Source organism: Lactuca serriola, chromosome 4, assembly GCF_051521515.1.
Source record: "Lactuca serriola cultivar US96UC23 chromosome 4, Lser_US96UC23_V15, whole genome shotgun sequence".
In the NCBI taxonomy this organism is placed as follows: domain Eukaryota; kingdom Viridiplantae; phylum Streptophyta; class Magnoliopsida; order Asterales; family Asteraceae; genus Lactuca; species Lactuca serriola.
Window position 1 is genome coordinate 53,235,660 of NC_136411.1, and position 11,083 is coordinate 53,246,742.

Sequence of the window (11,083 nt, forward strand, 5' to 3'; positions counted from 1 at the left end):
ATAAGAAATTATGAAAACCGGTAGTCTGAAACATCAATAGTTTCAATCCATATCAAAACCGGTATGTCAATTATCAGAGTACAACTCCCAAAGATGTCATATGTGGAAAATCATGGTGATACGCTACGATCATGCCGACTCCTTTCCTTTTGAAGAAGAACTACCTGAAACCAAAACTGAAAAGGGTAAGAACAAAGCTTAGTAAGTTCCCCCATCATACCACATACCATACAATAAACATATTTTCAGGCATATCTGGGTGCCCGACCTATGCTGTTGAGCATACCATAGTGTTCAACCTACCCATGTCAGGAATACCGGGGTGCCCGACCTACCCCTGTAAGGCATACCTGGGTGCCCGACCTACCTATGCCAGGCATATTTGGGTGCCTGACCTACCCTCCAGTTTATTTCAACCGATTACAGGGTCTATTTCATCCCTACCACTACCACATAATATCATATCATAAACATATTATCAGGCATATCTGGGTGCCCGACCTACCCTCTGGTTTATTGCAACCAGTTATGGGGCCTACTTCACCCCTCCTACCATTACCACATAATAACGTAGCATACAAGCATATAAATCTCTACAGATAGTGGCATACCAGACAATTATCACAAAGACAATCATCTCTACTATAAATAACTACTAGTGGGCCAGAATTGGTGCTTTCGGCCCACTCATACAGGGAAGGTAACTCACCTTACACTACTGAAGTCCCGCGGATAAAACTCTAGCCGCTAGATGACAGATTCCCGAATTGTCAACATCAAAACAACACCCAATTAATAATTAGGTTTCAAATACATAGCCATAGGTCCATGCTTGGGGTAAAAAGACTTCTTTACCTGTAACCTAACTTGATTCCAACCCGCACTCTGAAGGCCCAAAAACCAATCAATGAACCAAGGCCCAAAATAGGGCTTAATTTTCCAAATTGGGCCCAAACCCCTCACTTGGGCCTTACCCTAAAGCCTATCCAAATTTCCTAGTCCATATACTTGTTATTAGATGGCCCATCAAGAATCCAAACATCTAAGCCTACACAGAAGAGCCCAACTCAAAACCAACACAATTAGGGGTTTCACATAAAATGACGATTAGGGTTAGTTAAGAACACTTAACCCATTAAGGACTTAATCCATTAAGTCCATCACTCTAATAGGTCAACCATACAATGTGATTGGGCTTAATTCATAATTCCAATCCAATGATCCAAAATGCGGGTCTCGACAATTTCAAACTAACATATCCAAAGTTAGGGTTTTCTAAACACTAATTAGGGTTTCCAAGCCAATTGCGTGCCAATTACTCAAATGTTTACGATTTTAGATCAATTTGGGTTTCATTAGGTCACGCATCACCCACTATCACCTCGGCAGTGGTGGTCGACAGCGGCTAACGGCGGAAGCCACCACCTTATGGTGGTGACTATGATTCTAGTCCAAATCATGTCTAAGCATCCCAAATAGAAATCCAATCACACACAAATGCACACCGCCACCCAACACGGTGACCGGTGGCAGCAGAAGGCGGCATCCACCACCTCACGGTGGTGGTGGTGGCGATTTCCTTGATTATTCCACCCAAAAAATACGACTATACAACATAATATCCAAAAGAAACGCACACACAGAATATAACACACACACAGTCACACACACTCGACCACCCTTGGGCTGGCAGGCGGTGGTCAGAGGTGCTAGACACCACCTCACGGTGGTGGTGATGGCTTCTCTTGATGTTTTTTGGCTAAGCAAAACACACACGACATGCGCATTAGCAGCAGAATTCAACACACACACACACCTTTGCTCGGAATCTGAACATAACCACCCACCTGGTGGTGTACGGCGACGGCTGCGGGTGGAACAGCTGCTGCAGCGGCGATAGATGAGGCTGGAGTGTAGCACCGACGAAATGAAGAAGAGCATTGAGATTGCAAACAACAGCAACACTAGCGGTCAGCGACGATGCAACTGTGGAAGAAAGGTGGCGGAGAAAAGGCGTGACCAGCAATAGCTTCGTCTTCACGGAAGTGGAAGTGTAGCGACGAGAAAGGCAGTCTGTTGGGATTATAGTGTTGTGTCTTTGGGCCTTTTAATTTAGTTTATCTTATAAATGAGTTGGGCCAATCCACTCGTATTTATCTCTAGGGTTAGAGTATTTAAGGTGCATGCATGCAACGTATTTTTGTTAACTCTGATAATTTTATGTAACCCTAATCACGCCTCTACAGTAGCAATTCCTAATCGAGTTCTTCTGAGGTGTGACACTTAATCATTCAACGTTATTTGAATCATCGTTGTGTTCTTGCTTTTATTTGTTTTGAATCTAAAAGAACTTTAAGGATTTTAATCCTAACGATTTGTATAAGACCGGGAGACTGTGTAATTTATACGCATCTCTTCTGTTTATTGAGTTATTAGGGTTTCCACTAATATAGGATCTTGTTTAGTCGCATTTACTGTGTTTTTGATGCCATACAGTGATCTTGATATTACCCTATAAACTGTCTTAGTTTACACATTTGATTCTTAACAAGTTTTATTGATCTCATCATCATGCAGCAAGATGATTCTCACTTCAACTCCATCAATCTTTCTAGCATCATTGGTTCAACTACAAGGATTCCTATCCTATTTCCCAGTGAATACGAAGTTTGGGCTCTTCACTTTGAAGATTATGTTCTTGGTCTGGAAGACAATGATTATCTTATCTGGGAAGCTATCACTATGGGTGCTTTTGTTCACACTGGCACTAGAAGGGTAATCAAAACTCAGAAGGAATACAACCAGCTGCTTCTTGATGTAAAGGATGTTCCTCAGGAAGAGAAAGAGAAACAAATCAGCAATGTTAAAGCAACGAGGATCATTAGTTTCTCTTTGCAGGCCGATACTTTTCATCTAGTTAGTTCATGTGATACTGCTAAGGCCATCTAGGATCGAATTAAGGAACTCTACTGAACAGATGCAGATCTTGAGCACTCAACACAGACGCTCTTGCTTTCTGAGTTTGGTGCCTTTTCATAGAAGGCTGAAGAAAGTTTAAGTCAAACCTTTAATCGATATAATCATCTTTTTAGTAGAATGACGAAACACGACATTGGACGAGAGTTAATAGAACAGAAAGTCACGTTTATGAACAAAATTCGATCAGAGTGGAAGGTAGTGGTGTCTACAGTGAAGGCACATGAGCAGTTCAAGAACTATACACTTGCCAAGCTTGTTGGTATCCTAAGATCACACGAAGATGAAGTGAGTAAAGAAGCGAAAGTTGTCTCAGGAATGGGTTCATTGGCCCTTGTTGCGAAGGGTAAGAAGATAGCTGAAGAGGATGATTCATATTTTGAGCTCTCTGAATGCGAACTCTCTAAAGAAGAGTTTTCTATGATGTTTTCGTAGCCCAAGAGATTCGCAAAGAAAAAATTCAACCGGAACAGGAACCGAAATTGGCAAGGCAATTATAGCTCTGAAAAGGTGAAAGAAGAAAATGCGAACGGTTCACAGAAGGATTAAGACAGGAAAGAGAAAAAGCTCATGGGTAACTCCGGATATGATGGCAACTATTGCCACGACAAAAACCACTTGGCAAAGGAGTGTATGCTGTGAAGGTTAAACTAGAAAAAGGAAGGAGAAGATGATGAGGCTTACCACATGCGAAAGTTAGAGGAAATCAAGAAGAAAAAGAATAATAATGATAACTCTATGCCTGCTTTGATTGTGCAGGAAAATGTAGCACAAAAAAAGTTTGGAGGAGTTGAAATATGGTCAACTGAATCAGAAGATGACGAGGTTCGCAGGCCCACACAAGGCAGGGCGTTCGTTGTGAAAGAAGAAAGTTCACAGTTTGGAGGAAGGTGCTTTATGGTAACAGACGAAAGGTCATAGATGAAGGGGAGTGCTACTGAGGGTAAAAGAGGAGATGATAGCTACTTAACAGTGAAACCAGCCAGTGAACAGATCAATGAGTGCGAACAACTGATCAACAAGGTAAATCTAATTCTTGAATCTCTCAATATACCTGTGTCTAGATACGAGACTGAATTAAACGACCTAAAATTTACTTTTTCAAACATTAGTGATAGTTTAAAAATAACCTGTTTAACAAACTCTAACCTAACTGATCAAATTAGCAGGGTTTCGTTGAAAAGAGATGAGAGGCGAATAGGGATTAAGAAGATCGAGTAGGATTTATCTAAGTCTAGGGATCAATTAATTTACTTGCAACGAGACAATTTGATGCTTTTAAAACAACGTAACATTTTTTGTTTGATTGCTAAAAGGCTTTACTTTAACATTACTCAGTTTCACCTTGAATGTGAGATTGGTGTGAAAATTCACAAGATGATTTTACCATTTCTTGAATTAAAGGAAGATGAAATTGATGCCGATTGTTATAAGTGTGAATCCATCGTCTCATCTGACGAGACTTCTGACGCTTACAGGGTAGGAACGGAACGAATTGAATCATACATTAAGTCCAAAGACAACAAAAATTTGTTAAAACAACTTTTGGAAGAAAATGATAAGAAGAAAATAAAATCTGATGCTATGCAGAAATTCGATTCATTGAGTGGCAAATTAAGTTCAGAAAACATAATTAATGTTGAAAGTACATCTGAATTTGATGAGGACAATGATATGAGCGAAATATCTGTGGAGGATGAGATTGACTGCTCAGAGTTTGTTAAAAACGAAACTGAACCTGCGAAATCTTTGATTTCTGAAAAAAAAATCGTTTGAGTTCGCACGTATTTCTCAAAATAAACCTGAAATTTTAAAAGCTAAAGCAACAGTCTTTCCCAAAGTGAAAACTGTCCCTAATCAATTGTTTGCTACTAAAGGACTGGATAAAAATCAAACTGTTGAATTAACGTCCATTGTCAACGATGACAACAAAGATGGTTGCGATGATTACTTTTGGTCCGCTCCTATAGACAATGCAGACGAAACGAAGTCTTTGTCAGAAAAGACTTCTGAGAGAGTGAAAGGACGATATGTGGCAGAACCACTAAATAAGTGTTTGAAGAATTACTTGCTGAAAAGGGAGTCTCACACAACTTTTTTGATCCCTTCACTCCACAACAAAATGGGGTAGTTGAAAGACAAAACCGCTCCTTGTGCGAAGCTGCGAGAACCATGCCGTCGTTCGCAAGTCTACCTCTCTATTTTTGGGCAGATGCCATCGAAAATGCATGCTTTACCCAAAACAGATACATCCTAAATAAGAGATTTTCACTTACTCCTTATGAAATCATCAATAATCGTAAACCTAACATTAAGTTTTTTCATGTATTTGGTTCCAGGTGTTTCATCTTCAACTCCAAGGAACAGCGAACCAAATTGGATGCGAAAGCTGACGAGGGTATAGTTTTAGGATATTCGCTGACCTCTAAGGCATATAGGGTTCTTAACAAACGATCCAAAAAGATGGAAGAAACCTACTATGTCACGTTTGACAAAAACTACTTGAAGAGGATTCAGACGAATGAGACTAAATCGAAAGAAATCTTTCCTAAGCAATGTTCGGCCACGATTCCTTTAGCCAATATGTATGAGGAATTCATGTTACTTTTTGATTAGCTAGAGAATGCCATTTCATCTGAATCAAAAGCAGCTGACAACAAAGAAGACAAAATGAAGAAAATAATTGACGATGCTACGAAGGATTTGCCACAATAGCCACCAAGTGCGCACATTCCTCAAGACACGAACACTACATACCCGGGGGAGAATTCTGACTCCAATACAAGTCCTCAGGGGGACCAATCTACACCACATGATATGAACCTTCCATCGCAGGGGGGAGGGAGATACTTCAATTCCAAAAGAAGAGGACCTCTCATCATTCAAGGGGGAGAATAAAGATGCAAATGATGAATCTACGAATGATGATTCGGACGTTGAATCAGAATTCAAGGAAGTAAACGCCGAACTGGATCCCTCTAATGATTCAAACTATCCTCCACTAATCAAATGGACCATAGATCACCCAAGAACTCAAGTAATTGGCAAATCTTCTGAAGGAGTCTTTACGAGATCTTAGTTAAAAGCAAAACAAACTGCACTATTCTCTAAAGTGGAATTTTGTATGTTTAATTCGTTCGTTTCCAAGGTTGAACTCAAAACTGCCAACGTAGCTCTTGATCATTCTGACTGGGTGCAAGCGATGCAAGACGTGCTCAATGAGTTCAAACAAAACAAAGAGTGGAGGTTGATTCCCACTCCACCAAATGCATCACTTATAGGTTTAGAATGGGTGTTTCGCAACAAATTGGATAAAGAAGGGAATGTTATAAGAAACAAGGTGAGACTCATGGTTAAGGGGTATTGTTTGGAAGAAGGCATCAACTACGAAGAAACCTTCGCACCGGTTGCAAGGTTGGAATCTATTCGCATCTTCTTGGCATATGCAGCGCACAAGAACTTTGAGGTATTTCAGATGGATGTTAAATGTGCATTCTTGAACAGAGAATTAGAAGAGACTGTATATGTGGAACAACCACCTGGGTTCGTAAATGAAGATATCCCAATCACTGCTACATCTTAGACAAGACAATCTATGGTTTGAAGCAAGCTCCGAGAGCCTGGTACGAAACTTTCACCCGTTTCCTTAAAATGTCCAAATTTAAACAAGGTTCGGTTGACCCAACCTTCTTTCTCAAGAAAGAGGGTGACCACTTGATGATCATCCAAATTTATATTGATGACATCATTTTTGGTTCTACGAATCCCAGCCTAACAGCTGAATTCCAAAAATTGATGGAAACTAAATTTGAAATGAGCTTTATGGGTCCAATTAACTTTTTCCTTGGATTGAATATTAGACTAGGAACAGAAGGTATTTTCATTAATCAGGAATCATATACGAAGACTTTGCTCACTAAGTTTGGCATGGTGGGAGACTCTAAAGTGAAGGTTCCAATGGCATTCAGAAAGAAACCAACACCATCTATGGAAAAACCAGCTGCTGATATGACCCTTTATCGTTAGATGATAGGATCATTGATGTATGTAACAACTAGTAGACCAGAAATTATGTTTTATGTTTGTTATTTGTGCTAGGTTCCTAGCAAATCCTCATGAACCTCACATGGTGGGCATCAAGAATATCTTCAAATACTTAAAAGGAACTTCATCACTTGGCATATGGTATCCTACGAACTCAGGCTTCTTCATACAAGCTATTTTGGATGTTGACCTTGGGGGATGTGGATTAGATAGAAAAAGCACAACTGTAGGATGCCAATTTCTCGGTGGCAAGCTTGTTAGTTGGCAACCCAAGAAGCAAACATGTGAGTCCTTATCAACAGCTGAAGCTGAATATATAGTTGTTGCCTCATGTACATCCCAAGTCATTTGGATTCAATGTCAACTTCGTGATTATGGCTTGAGCATGAAACGAATCCCACTATACTATGACTCTGAAAGTGCTATTCACATTTTTCACAACCCAGTGCAACACTCAAAAACGAAACACATAACACTGAGGTATCATTTCATTAAGGATCATGTAGAAGATGGGAACGTTGAAATTCACTTCATAAGATCGTCTGATCGGTTAGCTGACATATTGACAAAAGCCTTGCCTGAAACAACCTTCAATAAAATTCTTCAAGGCCTAGGAATGATGGAAGCCGAGTCTATTCTGAAACCACTCTCGCATACATAATGATTACATTGTGAATCAGTGCGAATGTTCGTAGTAGTTCGTAGTCCACTGTTCATTCGCAATCTACTTTATCATTGCGAATCGGTGTGAACGCTCGCAGTAATTCGCAGTCAACTGTTCATTTGTGGTTCGGATTTTCCAATATCCTTTGTACTTCATGTATATTATTTCTTATCTTTATTTCCTTTTTCAAATTTTCTGTTTTTAATTATTTTTTTCAGAAAATCCCATAATACAAAAATATTTTGTTTGTGTTTATTTATTTATTTATTTTCACAAATCTCAAAAACACCAAAAATATCTTAAGAAGATCATGGAGGCACAAATTCGTATCATATCTTAATTTGGGTGATGGGGCAGGTATAAATCTCTATATCTATGCACTAGCTAAGTGTACTTAGAAGCATGTTGTTGCATGTTGACCAAAGCCTCAAGCGACTCCATGTGAAGCCTTAATGATTCGATCATACCTATCGTTTCTTCCCAATCAGGCTGTTAAATTCACATTAGTCACGAGATACCTTACTCTTTCATTCTGAGTTAAGAGTTGTCTGCATGGTCACTTTCGCATAGCAGAGGTGATTTCCTTTCTTTACACCATCTTACAATATTCTCCATCATATTCGTTGTCACAAAAGTAACCCTTGAGACTCTCAGCTATACCACTGAGGTTTATGGTTACATAACTTCTGTGTTAATGATCTTAGCTTCGTCAACGACGAACTGAGTGAAACCCAAAATCCAACACACTTAATTGAATTGACGGTGAATAATTAAATGTTCAAGTTTTTCACCATGGAATTAACGAAAGCCACTTTTTTGGTTCGTACCAAGGAATCTCTTTTTCTTTTGCGAGATCTTTATGACACGTTCTTATCCCAAGACACTTCTTCCCCTAAGATCCATTTTTTTAGATTCTAGGATTTAAACTTGTCACCAAAATAATTCCAAACCAACTCGTTCAACTGACTACACTGGTCACACAAGTACTTCTTCCAACATTCGTACATCTATCAAGTTCGTTGTTTGGTTGGAGATCTAGCCACCCATTTAGCCTAATTAAAATATGCTTTTCAATGTTTCTTATCAAACACTTGATCGTATTTCAACGGGAAACCACACAGACACTTCTTAGTCTCTCTTGACTTTGAAGGAAAAGATCTTTTCCTGGGATCCATAATTTCGTGTCTTTATTTAGACATCACAAAATCCCACATACATATATTGGTTTATTTCTTTATCTTTGGCACACTCTTGCACGAAGATCCTAGTGATTTTCCCAATTCTGGTTCGTGGTTCTTATGGTTCAATTGAATTTCGCAGGCTTATCAATAACACTTGAAAACGAAAGCTCTAGTCTCACTGTGAAAGGGTTGGCAATGTAATAGTTGTGAAAAGGAGACTTCAAACGACTCCATTTCAGGATAACATTTGAATCGGGCGCGTGAAGCTACTTTTACACAGCCTGACACACGTTTTTGACGTCAACAACTGTCAGTCATGGTTTTACAGGCGTCTTTTCAACAACCGATGCACTCTCTCTCTCTCTCTCTCTCTCTCTCTCTCTCTCTCTCTTTTTCGTGATTTGTCTCACCAAACACATCGTCTATAAGGATTTGATTGATTTATTTCTCACCACCACTCACATATTTTCTCTCAAAGATTTTCGGTGATCAAAGCATCTACTGTTCATCTTCTTTCTCTTCATCTCTCAACAATGGATGCTCATGATCAGACTGCTCAATCATCCCTTCTTGCAATTAAACCACATCAGAATCTGGTGATTGATCTTGACCCCTACAAGTATGAAGCTTATCTTTTGCCGATCTTCGAATGCCTGAAGTATTCTCCACTAGTTGTCGCGCTGACGAAGATCGAGGCGGTTCCAATGTCTCTACTGTCTAAGGCATACTCCTCTATCAGTTTTGTTAAGGAAGAGAACAAGATAACTTTTGAAATCTTTGATCCAAAAACCTCCATCACCAAAGCCCGCTTCTGTACGATTCTCGGGCTTCCTCAAATAGCAGACATGATCAACCCCGAGTCCATCTCCAAGGGTGCCTTGTTAGAGATGTTCTACCAAATGGGGTACAAAGAAACCCTAACTGCTGTCTCCAAGTTCCAAAAACCTAACCTGCCGCCACAGTGGAATGGTCTCTTCACTCTTCTATTCAAGGCGTTCTTTGAAAGGATTACAGGTTCTGATTGTGCCACTAAATTGTTCATGGCAATTATTTATGGGGTTTTTACAGGTTTGAATGTCGATTTTGGAGTTGTTCTATGGGCTCAGGCGATTCAAAGCAAAATCTCAACCACTCGTCACAATGAAGTCTCCTATGCACGATTTTGGTCCATTATCATTCAGTGGGCAATCGACAAGCTTAAAATTCTGGTGATGAAGGATGCTCTGTGGTCTACAGTCTCAAATTTCCACACCACCGGTATTATTCTCGCTAATAACTCTAAATTTTCTTTTGTGGGATCGATTCCAAATGCTATGTTCATAGATGTGCCTACTGCTAGTAAGATTTTGGAAGGTTTTCGCAAACTTGCTCCTTTTGGGTTTTGTACTATTACTCCAGAAATGCAAGCTATCCTTGCAGAGGCAGATAAAACCAAGAAAGGTGGGCAAAAAGGAAAGAAGAAAGGGGAAAAGAAGAAGAGGGCGCAAGAGGGTCCATCGGCTCAGGCTCAGACTCCAACAAAGCAAAAGCGTCAAGCTTCTTCATCTGAATCGGATCCTAAGAAGCGAAAGGTAATACAAGCAGCTCGTAAGCGAAAGTGTCCTACTCCCAGCGAAAGTGAAGATTCTCAATTTGACACCTTGTCATAAGTTCGTAATGAGGAAGAACAACCTATTCACAATGAGGAAGAACCACCTGTTCACAATGAAGAGGGAGAGTCGGCTCGCAATAAAAAGTCTACTTCTGATCTTGAGGTAACTCAATCTCACACTGACTTTATTCCTTCTCCTCCTCCTCCACCTAAAACCACTACTATACCCAATACCATTGCTCCATGTCCTCCACCAATATCTTCTTCACCTCAAACTACTATTCCTCTATCTACTCCTCTCTTCACAGATTCTACAACCCCACCAACCACCTCAGCCACACCTCATGTTTCTATTAATGCATCTGATGCGGGGGTTGGAGCATCATGTTTCGCCTCTACTCATATCTCTCCACCAGTTTACCATTTTCGAACTGATGATCCTGATATGATCTATGGGGATAGTGAAGATGATCTACAAGGATTCACTTTCAGTCCCTTCACCATTAGAACTAGCAGTGATGATGAAGTTGTAGTAACGAAGGGGAAACTTAAAGCTATCCATGAAAAGCTTGATTCTTTGCTTCAGTTTGCAAAGCCTTCCTCATCTGATGACTACTCTCAAGCTGC